Source organism: Talpa occidentalis, unplaced genomic scaffold (genome assembly GCF_014898055.3).
Source record: "Talpa occidentalis isolate TD23 unplaced genomic scaffold, MPIMG_talOcc4v2.1 talOcc4.13, whole genome shotgun sequence".
Taxonomy (NCBI): domain Eukaryota; kingdom Metazoa; phylum Chordata; class Mammalia; order Eulipotyphla; family Talpidae; genus Talpa; species Talpa occidentalis.
The window spans coordinates 94,427,083-94,441,787 of NW_023601322.1; the positions used below are offsets into that span (position 1 = coordinate 94,427,083).

Sequence of the window (14,705 nt, forward strand, 5' to 3'; positions counted from 1 at the left end):
CTCTGCCTGTATGATGTGTCTCTTACTATAGTGTATTTATTTCTGTTTTTGTCTAGTATACAAAATGCAGTGACATCCAGCCTTATAGCTGAACTCTGCACTCCTATTTATCTTCGTGCAATGCCAGAGTGCACAAGAATAAGAAATCAGGTCTTTTTAGTCACATGAAAGTATGTCCTCAGTATATTGTCAGGTTAAAAAGCACAGATTATAACACTATGTGTAAAACGATCACATAAGAGGTATATTCATAGATAACATTCATCACATGCTACCCAAATACTAGAGGTTATTATATAAAAACCTCACAATAATCCTTTGAGGTAGACACTATTATCATTTCTGGTTTATAGATGAAGACTTTCAAACATATTCGTAGTAGGCCCTCCCTGTGGTGCAAGGGGTTAAGATGCAACCGATGAAGCTAGCTGCAGCCGCTGCAGCACAAGTTCAATCCCCAGCCAGGGAGCAACCCACATGGCACAGCCAACCTCTCCTGTCTCGCCTGCTGCTCCCCTCAGCAGTGTACTTCGGTCAGTCTGCCTGTTCTGTTCCCCACTCTGTCTCTGGTGAATCCTCTCACCCCCTACACCTCTGGCCTGCACCCCAGCTCTTGTATGCATAAATAAATCAATCTTTAAAAAAAACATATTTGTAGTAGTAACACATTTCATTGGACTATGGATATTGAAAATTTTATACTTCTTGTTTGATATTTTCTGCTTCCAAAATGGTACACATTCTTTTTTTACTGCAAACACACCACACAAAATTTATCATTTTTACCCCTTTTCAGTACAGTACAGCAGCACTAAATACCTTCAGTATTGTGTAGCTGACACCACCACCTACTTTGCAAACTTATTCTAAACAGAAACTCCATACCCCTAACTCCCTGCTCCTCCCTACTTCCATCCCTTCCAACCTCTTCTCTACTCTGTCTCTATCATTTGCCTATTCTAGGTGCTTCATATAAGTAGAATAGTACAATGTTTTTCTTTTTTCTGTTTTATTCACTTAGCATCCTGTCAAAGCTCATTCATGTTATAGCCTGCATCCGAATCTCATTCCCTCTTACCTTATTTATTTTTTCTTTGCATGGAAGAACTGGAGTACATGCCAGAAGTGTGGGGGAAGGGGTGAGAGGATTCACCAGAGACAGAGTGGGGAGCATAAAAGGTGGATTGGCTGAAATACACCACTGAGGGGAGCAGCAGGTGAAACAGGAGAGGTCTGCTGTGCCATGTGGGTCAGCTCCCTGGCTGGGGATCAAACTCAAGCAGTAGCGGTGGTAGCTTGATAGCGCTGAGCCTTAACCCCTAGGCCATGAGGGAGGCCCCTCTCAAGCTTTCTTAAGGCTGACTAATGTCCCACTGGAAGAATGGATCACATCCATATGTTCATTTGGATGCACACTGTTTTGCAAAGAGGAAAGTAATATTTTGAATTAAATGCTATAAAATTTAGTACTCCAATGGACTGCTGTGAAGTTTAAATGACATGATTTATGTATCCCTAGAAAAGTGTAAATGTATTTGAAAGGCATATTAAATGCAATATTAGTAGTTTTTATCAACAATGGATGGGGAAGTGACCGAAGACTGACATTACATTTCCTGTGCTGTACAGTTTGTCCAGAGACAGCCAGCCAGGTGCGCTCACGGCCTGCATCCTGCACAGGGAGGTGGGCTGCTCAGGTAAGAAGGCAGTATTTCATGGAGTTGGCAAGTGAAAACTTGATCCCCAATCTAGTTACAGATCTAGGCAGCCATTTCTGGCCCAAATCTTATTTTCACACTGCAGAAAGTGAGTTATGCTAATCTCTGCCTCATTTTCTGTCTCATTAAGTCACTTATGTTCCCCCCCTTCAATCAAATAATGTTTATTGGGATCCTGTGTTGTGCCAAGTATGCAAGACAAGGAAACTAAAACAACAGATAAACATGATCTTGCTTTCACATGGGGGAGATGGGCTAAGCAAACCAGTGCTTAAAGAATTGTGCAGTGTTGTTCTAGAAAAACGACACACACAAACACAGGAAAAGCAGCTAGCATATTTTGGGCTGGAAGCAGGATGTTGAGTTGGGGAATATTCTTTGAACCATTTCATAGAGATGTGGATAGGGATTGCATTGAATCTCTGTACTGTTTTGGTTAAGATGGCCATTTTAACAATGTCACACTATACATAAACATATAAGACTTGAAATCATAAAATACATAGAAGAAAACAGGACTAACACTGGATAAACAGGATAAACATTGGTTTCAGTGACGTCTTCGGGGTCTGGATTCCAAAAGCAAGGGAAACAAAAGCAAAAACAAACAAATCAGACTATATCAAACTAAAAAGTCGCTGCATAGTGAAATGAACTATTATTAAAATGAAAAGACATGTTACTCAATGAGAAGAAATATCTGCTCACCATATATCCAACAAGGGGCTAATATCCAATATCTACAAAGAACTTATACAAATCAACAAAAAAGAAAACAACCCAATCAAAAAAATAGGCAGAAAAGCTCAATAGACACTTTTCTAAAGAAGACATAGAGATGGCCAGTAGACATGAAAACGTGCTCATCATAACTTCTCTTCAGGGAAACACAAATCAAATACCTCATTCCGGTGAAGAGGACCCATATTAAAGAGGCCAGAAACAACAAATGCTGTTGAGGATGTGGAAAAAGAGTCCCATTCTTGGTGGGACCGTAGACTTGTCCAGCGCCTATGGAAAACAGCATGGAGATTTCTCAAAATACTAAAAATGGATCCACCTAGGACCCATTTTCATAGCTAGATCCAATTTCACAACTAGGTATTTACCCAAAGAATCAAAAACACTAATTCAAAGGGATATCTGTACGCCTATGTTCTTTGCAGCAGGATTACCAATATCCAAGTTATGGAAACAACCTATGTGCCCAAGGATGGAAGAGTAGACTAAGATGTGCTGTAGCTCCACAATGGCATAGTACTCAGATGCAAAAAAGAGCTGAAAACTTGTCATTTGCTCCCACAAGGGTGGAACTGGAGGGGATTGTGCTAAGTGAGGTAAGTCAGAAGAAGAAAGACAAATACTGGATCATTTCTTATGTGCAATATAGAGAAACAAAACAAAGCAAGTGATGAAATTAAACCAAAAAAAACCCCCAGAAATTGATGCTACTAGAGGGAGAGGGTGGGGTGAGAACAACGAGGGGAGAGGGCTCTTATTTCCCTCAATCATATAAATAATGTAATCCAAGGTTACCTTAATGAGGTAATAATACCAAAAGAAAAAAAAAAAAGATTTTGTCTTAATCTTTAGTTTCAGCAACTTGACTGTGGTGTGTGTAGATGTGATTCTTTTGATACTTATATATTGGGGGATTCTCCAGAGGTTCTTGACTCCGCAGAATTTTTTTTTAAATTTTGTGACTCTGAGGGAACTCCCTGGTGGCACAAGGGGTTAAGACGCAACCTATGAAGCTAACCGCAACCACTGCAAGCACAAGTTCGATCCCCAGCCAGGGAGCTACCCACATGGCGCAGCAGACCTCTCCTGCCTCGCCCGCTGCTCCCCTCAGCAGTGTACTTAGGTCAATCTGCCTGTTCTGTTCCCCGCTCTTGTCTCTGGTGAATCCTCTCACCACCCACTCCGCACTTCTGGCCTGTACCCCAGTTCTTGTATGCATAAAAAAAATTTAAAAAATGTGTGACTCTGAGAAATTTTCTCTGAATATGTCCTCTGCCTCATTCTTTGTCTCGTCTTTTTCTGAATATCCAGTTACTTCTGTCGCTTCTCTTAATACTGTTACATAATTTTTGGTTGCTCTTCTTTTTAAATGTTTTGATCCCTGGCATTTCAGTTTATGTAAGATATACCGATTGATCTTCAAACTCACTAATTATTTTGTCCGCCTATGTTCAGCCTACTAGTGACTCCAACTGGAGAATTTTTCATGTCTGAGGGTTTTTTTTGGGGGGTGTCTTTTTAATTATGTCCATATCTCTGATGAAATGCCCTGTTTATACATGTTATCAACCTATTTTATTAAATCCTTTAAGTCTTGATCTTAATTATGTTAAAGTCTCTGACTGATCCTTCCAAATTGTGTGCCGTCTCGGATTCTGTTGATCATTTTCTCTCTTAATCAATGGATTGATTTTTCATGCTTTTTCATATCCCTTGAATGAAGGTTTAACTTCATTTGTAGAGGAGTAATAGCAGCTGAAATAAATAGTATTTATACCTGCAAATGGCATTTTTTTTTCTGACTGTTAGGTTGGAAGTTGAGTAAGTCTAGTCAGAAGTACAGCTGGGTTGAAGTTTTGTTGTTCTCATTATTTTCTCAGAAGCACACGTTCTAAATTCTTTCATTAGTGGGTACCTATTCTTCAAGTTTAGAGGGTATTTGCCCAAGGTAGTGGAGGGTATTTTTCTTATTGCTTCTGCTCCATCCTCAGCTTTCCATACACCCATGTGTCTAATCCACAGAGGGTTGATTTCAATACTCTCTACCTTCCTTTGCTGTTAAACTACTGTTGCTTATTACTATGGGCCAAATTCAAGCTGGGGAAGAGGAGATGTTTATTTTCCTGATACAGTTTTAGCCTTTGGTAGACCCAGTATGCCTGGGTCTTAGGAATGGGGCTTCTAAGTGTTTCCTACCCCCTGCCCCTTCTCCTCATGAGGATTCAGACCACTGCTGTCAATCTTCAAATGCGGAGGGGACTCTGTGCAAGGATTAGTGAGTGGACCCAGGTCACCGCGAGCCGCAACAAGTAAACAGAGATCTCAGTCCTATAACTGCCAAGGACTGAATTCTGCCACCAATAGGGATGAGATTGGAAGAGCCCACGGGGCAGGCAGGTGAGGACACAGCCAGCTGAGACTTTGATTTTAGTCTTGAGACGCCAGCTGCACTATCCCTGGTCTGACCCAAAGAATCATAATAACTGGGAGTTGTATTAAGATGCTAAGTTAGTGGTAACTGGTGATGCACCAATAGAAAATCAACACATGTGGACTTTAGGGGAATGGAGTCCTGTGGAGTGCTGTGTGATAGCCCTGATCACAATAACGTTTTGTGTCTGTATTATCCAAGAAGCTGTTGCAAAGCCATGTTTCCATACCTAGGATGCAAGGTTTGTGACATTGAAGGAATCTGTAGCAGAAAGTGAATCACAGATCACATGAAGGAAGTACAGTGACTCCACACTGGATGCCTGGGGAGGTAGCAATGCAGAAAACAGATGCTACTAGCAAATAAGAAAAAGAGCAACAGGCGTTCAAGAAGGAATTAGCCTTAGTGAAAATGGAAAAGCAAACTAAGGTTGAAAACTGAGACTCTGCTTTGGTTTAGAGGATGGAAATTTAGTAGATAAATAATTATGGTAACTGTAGAAACAACACAAAGGCCACTCATGAAAGTCTATTCTACACCACCCTCTGTCCTAGCCCCTTACTTGCGTTCTATCTAATTCTTAGCAAATCTTTGAGGGTGACACTATTCACCTTTCCTAGCCCTTAGACAGGGTCGTGATGCTAAGATTCACAGGGAAAAACACAGGAAGTGAAGCCAGCATTTGGATACAGGAAGTGTAGGTGCCTATTTTAGATTTTGTGAGCTGTCCTTCATTTAAATAATGCTTATCTGCTCTGAGCAAAGGAGGAACCGTTCTTTAATTCATGAAACTTGAAAAGCACTTGTTAATGCACTTCAAAACATTTGACTTTTGAGCCAAGTACAATGCTTTAGGTCTTCTTTATCACATATGTTTAAAATAATTCATGCTCTATCTAAAACAGATTATGTGAAAATACCACAATGTGTATCAGCAGTATTTACTGAGCATTAAAAAGAATGGATTATGAGTTGTCCTAGAGGTAGGGCTTTCTAATCACTGGAGTCCAGCAAGAGATGGGAACCAGTTTCTCCAGGGATCTGATTTGCAAATATACACAATAATGACAAAAATCAGCATTCATACCCCAAAACCATCATTTTTACCGATTTTAATTTGTGTGTCACAAACAGTTCAATTTTCTTAATTAAATAAGCACTAAAATCAAAGTCATAGAAAATGAGAATGGGCTGGTTTTCCCTAAGCGACGAATCACTCAAGCATTTTTACTTTTTGGCTGAGACAAAAAAACAAAAACAAATAACAAATAAACAAACAAAAAAAACCTGTCCACCCAGGAGCTAATCCATTTTCCACACTCATTATCATTCAGATGAGTCTTTTGTAAGACAAAGATGTCGGCATAGCTTTTTTCAGTGTCTGAGAACGCCTTTCTTATTTGGACTGTACAAATAAAGAGGACCCTCTGGATTTAATTAAGAGATTTTTCACCTGCCATCTTTCATTCATTCAGTTCACAAACATTTATGGAACACGTGCTCGGTGCAAGACACAATGTTAAATACTGTATTACACCCAGAGTTAGGCCACCGTGGGCCAATCATAAAACCACTCTTAATTAATCTTGTGATTTTTAATGATTTACTTCTTTCATCCAACAAGGCCTTATTAACAACAAGCGCTAGGCTAGGCGCTGGGGCTGACGAAGTGAAGTCACTGTCTCTGCTTCACATGCTCATAATCTAATGGGGAGGCAGATACATAAACAAGTAATTACTGTGCCGTTGAGGTCCTGCAAAAAAGGGTTGTGATGGTGTGATGGGGCTTGTGTGTGTGTGTCTCTTGTGTGCACATGTGTGAGCATGCAGAAGAGAGCAGGTGAGTGTGTGTGATTGAGTGAGCAGATGAATGTGACTGTGAGCTTGTGTGTGTGTTTGTGTGTGTGTGTTACGGGAGGGAGTAGGAGAAGAGTCAGGGAAGACCTCCTGGAGGAGGTGACATCTAAGGGAAGTCTTGAAGGATAGGTAAGAGCCCAGGGGAAGATAAAGAAGGTACATTTGTCGGGGGTGGGGGTGGCAGGAGACTCTGGGAAGATGGAAAATCCCTGGCATGAGGCTGGAGAGAGCTGGAGAAGCTCACATTGGAGCATTATTCAGGTGGAACCATATGAACTTGCCAGCATTAGACTGTTTTGACATAACAACAACACTTTGCTATGGTTTAAATGACATTTCCAGGTGACACAGCAGTGACGAATGAGCAGCCATGAATAACCACGAAATCAGAATCTATTAGCATCGCGCTGCTGCTGTGATGTGCATTTCCCACTCTCCACTGTGATCTCTCTAAGGGCCCAGATTGCTGCTGTGTCTGGGGAGATTCTGGGGATGCACGAAGTGACACAGTCTTGGCCACCAAAGGTAGAGTGGGGGTGAGAAGATGGAGCCGCAGGACCATCACCGGGAAGGAGCTTCGATAAGAATGACAGGAAAGGCCCCGTCCTGTCCTGAGCACCAAGTGCCAGCCTCTGGGCCTTGTCCCGCACATGAATTTTCTCTACACCACCAGGCCCAAAGTGCGTCTTTTCATCCTCACTTTACATACGGAGACTCCAGCGCTCAGGGAGGCTCCATTCCTTCCTTGCAATGAGGCAGAGGGAAGGGGCGATCCTGTGATTTCCTTGGACACCGCCCTCCAAGCGCCTCAAGGGAGTGACCACAGGTGGAACTCGAAGGGACCTGACCACCACCAGCTGGTGCTCAAAAGTTATTGCCGGGAAGACAAAAGACCAGAGAGTAGGTATGGCCCAGAACTGATCCAGAGTCCAACATGGTGGCTTTTTAATAGTTTTTTTTTTTTAATTTTTTTTTAAGATTTATTTATTTATACAAGCACTGGGTACAGTCAGAAGCACGGGAGGGTGAGAGAATTCACCAGAGCCAGAGCAGGGAGCAGAACAGGAAGACTGACGAAGTACACTGCTGAGGGGAGCAGCGGGTGGCAGGAGAGGTCTGCGCACCATGTGGGACCCTCACCTGGTAGCCGGGGATCGAACCGGCGCTGCAGAGGCTGCAGGCAGCTTCGCAGCCCAGTGCTCAACCGCTGTGCCACTGGGGAGGCCCTTTTAAATAGTTTTGATTGCAATAGAAAGGAGAAAGAGGAGACGGTGGAAGATGGGCATGGGGCAGGTGAGTAGTACCCGGTAAGCAGGTTGGCTCTATAGTTTGACTCTGTTCACTGTGGCAAGAATAATGTACGTTCTGCTGAGAAAGTTCCCTCAGGACAACAGAACATGTGAGCATGGGAAAGTCTGCAGACCTCATACAACGAAAACATCTTCCTTGATTTATTCTCTTAAAAATAAAAAACAAGGCACGGGCCTCTCTCGTGGCGTAAGGGGTTGAGATGCAAGCTATGAAGTTATCCGCAGCCACCGCAGCACAAGTTCGATGCCCGGCCAGGGAGCTACCCACATGGCTCAGCAGACCTCTCCTGTCTCGCCTGCTGCTCCCCTCAGCAGTGTATTTGTCAATCCACCTGTTCTTCTCCCCACCCTGTCTCTGGAGACTCCTCTCACACCCCCATACCTCTGGCCTGTGCCCCAGTTCTTATATGCATACATAAATAAATCTTAAAAAAAAAACGTACAAGGGACTAGGGTGATGGTACACGGGTGAATGGGTGGTGGGAATTTCACAGGGACTATGACTGAGATGATAAAGCATACATTGTACAAAAATGAAGGATTATGTAAAAAATACATAAAATAAAAATTAAAAAAAAATGTACCTAGAAAGGAATATGGAACCAAGAAAGTACAATATCAAAATTTGAACACTCACTAAGGGAGTGTTCTCACCAGGAAATGTTAGGTTAGACCACATTTTTGCCCCTGGAGTGGTGGCCAGTTGGGGTGCTGTGAGTTTCCGTGGTCTGGAAATTGGAAGCCACCCAGCACACTTGAGCACACAGTGGAGCAGCACCCCAGGGGCCCATGTGGGCGAGACAGAGAATTGGTATATCAGCCAAACGGTCTGTTCTAGAAGCCATCTTCCCCTGTGTCTTTTTACTTGTTTCTCCTCTCCCACATGCTGAGAGTGAAGACAAGGGTTCTTTCTGTTAAAATTGTGCACAGGGCACTCATTGTGACCTTTCCAACCATGAGCAGCAGCCTTCCCTACTCTTGATTTTTAAAGGGTTTTCTACCCCCTCCCCATAAAACACACACACACAAAAACAGTGGATGTGCTTTCTTTAAAGATCTCACTTTAGCATTTAGAGCCCAGTGACCAGCTACTCAGTCCTTTCACAGGAAACATGATTTTTCATAAGAACGTGATTTTATCTTTGTAAGAAACATGATTTTTTTATAGTTTGAAAGAAAAAACAACTTTTTTGGGCCTCCCTGGTGGCGCAAGGAGTTAAGCACCACACTATGAAGCAATCCGCAGCCTCTGCAGCACGAGTTCGATCCCCAGCCGGCCAGGGAGCAACCCACATGGCTCAACAGACCTCTTCTCTCTCGCCCGCTGCTCCCCTCAGCAGTGTATTCCACTCAGTCTGCCTGTTCTGTTCCCCACTCGTCTCTGGTGGATTCTCTCACCCCCCCCATCTCTGGTCTGTGCCCCAGCTCTTGTATGCATAAATAAATAAATCTTTAAAAAAAAAACAACTTATTTTGTAGGAGCAAAAGAAAGTCCTCTCTGTGGAGCAGAATTCATAACTTTTCATCTTTCCAATGGAAAACACTGCAACAAATACATGAACCACTCAGGGTGTCTTCTTTCTTCTAGCAGCTGCGCCAGTAGCTGTATCCAACTACAAAACACTTCCTGAAAATATTTTCTTGATGACTGGAATGATTTTTAAGAGTCGCAATGCGTGAGCTTTTCTCGAATACCTTTTCAGTTCATTTTTTTGGCTCTGAGTTATACACTGATGGGTAATTGGAATATGATATTTTCAGCACATCTTCAAAAACCATCAAAGAGGTAAAACAGTTGATATACACCACATGACCAAGCATTTCATTCATGTTGATCTGTATTTTAATTTAATTTAAAATTACTGGTGATAAAGTCTGGCATTCTCCCGACACCCAGGGCAATTAAGGTGGGGGTATCCAGTTCCCATTCATCAGCTGCTAGACAGCCACTCAACAACAAGACATTATTGGACAGGCTAACATGGCCTTACACATGGTATTCTTTTTTCACTGTTTGCATTTCCCTCTCCCTGCTGGCAGCTCATTGTTGAATGTAATAAAAGCTGGTATTTGGCAATGTAGTTTCAGAGACTCCAAGTTTAATTCACTTTCCTGAGATCACATGGTCTCAAGATGTAAGAATAATTTTTGGTTGGTGGAGCGTGTGTCTGAGCTCAGCTAGGGCAGATCCTGGGCCCCCAGGATGGAGGGACAAGTGGAGGCAGGAGGGGAGGAGCTCGGGTCTATTTTGTGGAAGGTTGTCCAGGTCCCGCTGCGTTGTGGAGCTAATATCCAGCTCAACCTCAGATCATCTCCCTTGCTGCTGGTCTGAAACACCTAAGACTTTAATCTTTTAAATTGCTTTTATCAGAACCATTTATGGTTTTGAGTCTTTTGTGCACAAGGCATGTTTCCAAGGCCCCTGGGCTCCATTGCTAGTGATCAGTAGCTCAAGCCAGAGAAGAACCTTGCTAAATTGTGCATGGGGGGAGGGAGGGGGTCAAGAGCCTGGCCACTCCAGTGGATGCTTGTGGTTGGCCTGGCCTGGCCTGGCTCCCACACAAACATGCCCTGGAGGCTGGGTAAAGATACAGCTGGCCAGAGGCTCCCGTGCCTCATCTACTGAAGCCAGCGATGCAGGTGGCTCAGGGACTGCTGTCCAGCCCAAGGGAACGCTGCTCAGGTCCAGGTGCTCGGCCCAGAGAGAATGTTCCCTATTGAAATCGCGTCGGGAACACGGCCCTTCAAAGCCAGTCGCTGTGGGTCCTTCTGTTATTTGGAAAAGACCATGTCAAATGTCTAACAAAAGTGTTTAAACAGTCCCTCTCCTTTTTGGTGATTTGTGTAGAAAAAGAAGGGTAAATGTGTCTGTCCTTGGTAGAAAAAACTTACATATTCCAGGACCATCATTTATTCTTACACAATACTTATGGAACATAGCACTGGGTGCAGCTGAGTAACATTTGAAAATTTAGTTAAAAGTTAACAATAGGGCGTTCTTTGGTTTGAAATCCCTTTGATTAGAAAAGTGGTTTGTATTTTAACACAGAATTTAAGACAAGAGTGTGGGCAAAATGGAGATAATGAAACATCTCTAACAACAGTGTTGCTAAAATTCCTCAGAACCTAAAAGAAAACAGAATTCTTCCTGTTAGGTCTACAGAGTAAAACACAAATTGAATTCTTTTAAGTTTAAAAAAATATTTAATTAGAAAGACATGGGTTTTCGTCCATTAATTTTAATGAATGCACTTATTTACATGAAAATAAACACTTTGTAATACTGACTTTAGTCTTCTTTTTAGAATTTACTTTCAAAACAGGTATAACTCAGCTACACATTCAATCATATAAAACACACTGTTTTCTGTAACGTGGTAAATATTCGCCTTGTCTTGCTGAATTGCAGGCTGTGTCCCAGCCTTCCATTGTAAGCTCCTTTCTGTAGGAGATTCATTTAAAATTTTATTACTGTGTAGCTCACACAATGGAATAACAGTGTTAATAACTTGATACTGTAGCTGCAGGATTGGCGACCTACTCTTAGGAAGTTAAGGCCCCAGGGCCAGAGGCTGCTCATTTATTTCCCCATATTTAAATCAATTGTGGGGGCATTCAGACAATAAATTGCGTGTCCATCTCCGGTAATAAAATTGGCACGTCAAACAGTAGAAGCTTGTGTGGTAATTCAGCCGCTCCCCCTCCTGGGGTCGGTTCTTCTTTGTACCGTCTTCTGCAGGGAAGGCCCAGCGAGTGCAAGTAAAGTAATATTTTGTCTTGTTAAACTCTCTCTGTTTCACTGGGATAGTCAAGTCCAACTTGTCCAGCTCCTGCAAAGCTCCCACTTACTGCTGGGGGGAGATTCTTTTGTCTGGGGAGCGGAACAAGATAACCGACTTAATCTTCCTAGTAACACGTGAGTCGCCATGTATCATTTTAATCTGCAAAACACTAGGGCTGAGTAGTGTCACATGCTGATTTTACTTTTCTATGAGAAAGTGACTCCCCGGTTCAATGATGGATTGCTTGTTCTCTTTAAACAACAGTCAAGATGGTGAATGCCCGGGGGTGACAGACAGAGTGTGCAATGGGGTGGGGGCCAATCTGATGGCCCAGTTCAAGTTCACCTGACAAAGCTGGAGCAGTCTGCAAGCAGCATTCGAGAAAGGATTATTCACACTGGCATTATAGTTTTGAATGCATTTTTCTCCTCGTGCAGCTGCAAAGCTCCTTCTCACTGAAGGTTTATGCACCATAATAAAGAGATTTACTCTTTCCCCTCTCTTGCTTCTTACACTTTACACCTACTTTCTACTGAGCTCTTCAGACAGAGGACATCTGTATATCCAGATCACAGAGAACAAACATCATCTTCAAAACAATAGCAGGGCTAACAGGCAGCAACAAAGACCTGACATTTCTGATGGCTGAAGGGACAAAAATGAAGTCTCTTAAGTTGAGACTTTGCTTTTTAAATATTGCCATTTCACACAGCTCTGTGTGCAAAAAGTAAAATAAAAAATTTAGCTCAATTTAGAAAAAGGATAATGAAAATTCTCCCAATATCCATTTTCTGTGTGAAATAGAAGTTAAAGAGAGGGAGAAGGAGATTAGAAATGTTTTTAGAGAAAGAAACAAAATAATTTTCTTTATAAATTGGAGGTGGCAGATGGAAGTTCTTTTTCTTTCCTTCTGACTTTCTCTCTTTCTACCTACCCACTGTCTGCCAACACCCCTTCCTTTTTACAGCAGGGTTTTCTGAAGCCTGAAGACCTCAAATAGTCTTTGCTTCTGATACCGAGGCATGAATCCTCATCCAATTTTGCCAGATGTAGCAAAAATTATCTAGTAAGCATTTACCCAGCATCTAAAATACACATACTTATCATTGATGTCTCACTATTCATTCACTCATTCATTTTCTTATTTAAACCAAAATGAACTAAGCAGATGCTGGGGGTATCAAGAGGTGGAAACCTGGTTCAGGCTATTGTAGTGAAATAGATGCAGTTCCATGACAGCCTCCACGATCCCCACCTCCTGGGGCTCCCGGGAGTCCCCTCCCCAGTATGCAGACCTGGTCTGTGGGACTAAAGTATATAGAAGAGGTGATGGTGTATCATGAAGCTGCCATGTTGTCAAATGGGCAGCCCCCGCATCAGCAACTCAGGCCTCTGACCAACACTTTACACCTAGTTGCTACTAAGCTGTTCACAGAGAACATCTGTATCCAAACCACACAGAACATACATCATCTCAAAACCTTTCCATCACTTTCCAGCCAGGAAAGGGATCCTGCCAGTGATCTCATAAGAGAGCTTGGAAGACAGCCCCAGCCCCAGTCAAGCCTTCAGATGACTGCAGCCCCAGCTGACATCTTTAGTCTGTTCTTTTTTGTATGTATATAAAACATAAACATTTAAAAAACTGGATACTATGAACATTATATAAAATATAAATGTATACCAACTTAAACAAAAATAAATGTATGAGACATCCAGGGCAACAATAACCAACAATTTCTGGGCAGTGATTGCTTTTGGAATAGAGAAGGAAGTAGAAGGCAGGGATGGAGCTAGTAGAGGCTTCAACACTAATAATATTTAATTCCTTAATCTAGAATTTGGATCTATGGGTGTTGGTGTAAATAAGTAACAGTTTAAAGAGTTCTTAAAATGTAACTACCTGCAAACTCCTGTCAGTATTATTCTTGCTGAGTTACAAAACTGAAATATGTGTTGTTTCAAAGCCTTTACTCCTCAAATCCCTGACTTGCTAACTTCACCTCACACAGCAGCTATCCAAGTTTTTGACTTCACAGAGGAAGGTGTTCTGACATATGACTTCCATCAACTTCCTTCTCCAGCACCTTAATTTCTGATTTTTTCACCTATCGTTGATACCTTCCTTTCTGTTTTGGTAGAGATATTCATATGCATAAATGTAAGATCCTGACCTTTATTCTGTAAACATTTTCTTTTCTTCTCAAATCTTACTGATTCACTAACCATTTACACAACTGTATGATTTGCGGAGTACAACTTCACCCTCCCTGTGCGCACACACCTCATTCACCCTTCAACAAAGCTTCAGTGCCAATACCCCATCCTTTTCCCTCCCCACCTTGACCTTCCTCACCCTTCCCTCTGGTAATCAGCACATTTTTCACAGACTTACCTACATTCTTGATTCCACCTTCTACAATAAGGATTGATAGAGCTTTTCTTTAAAGGGCCAGAGAGTGTATATTTTTGGCTTTGGAGACATACAGACTCTGATAAAATGGCTCAGTTCCACCAATATAACCCCAAACAGCCACAGTCAATACGTGACTCAATGACTATGGCTCTGTTCCAATAAAACTTTATTAACAAAAACAGATGGCCATTTGGCCAATAGGTCATTGTTCACTAACAATTAGTCTACAGCATTCAAATGTGTCAAATAATCACTGCTTTTCTGGCTGTCAGCAATCAATCTCTTTTTACTGTTCTCAGACTCTCACTTAATACACATTTTATTTCTTCTGGGCTGTTCTGCAGGATTCCATAATGTTGAACACTATTCCTTACATATTTTTCTGATTAGTTTGACACAAATCATGTTTTTCATCACCTCCAAATACCCATTCATGGGAATTTCCTTTGC

General features: G+C 42.1%; 1 protein-coding gene across 1 annotated transcript in view; it reads right to left on the bottom strand.

Moving 5' to 3' along the window:
• Positions 1-11,901: 11,901 nt before the first annotated feature.
• ALPK1 (alpha kinase 1) overlaps positions 11,902-14,705 on the bottom strand; it is a 98,548-nt gene continuing 95,744 nt past the window's right edge. The window contains exon 16 of the mRNA XM_054694558.1: positions 11,902-11,928. The gene's annotated coding sequence lies outside the window, so the exon portion shown is untranslated. The remainder of the gene's footprint in view (positions 11,929-14,705) is intronic.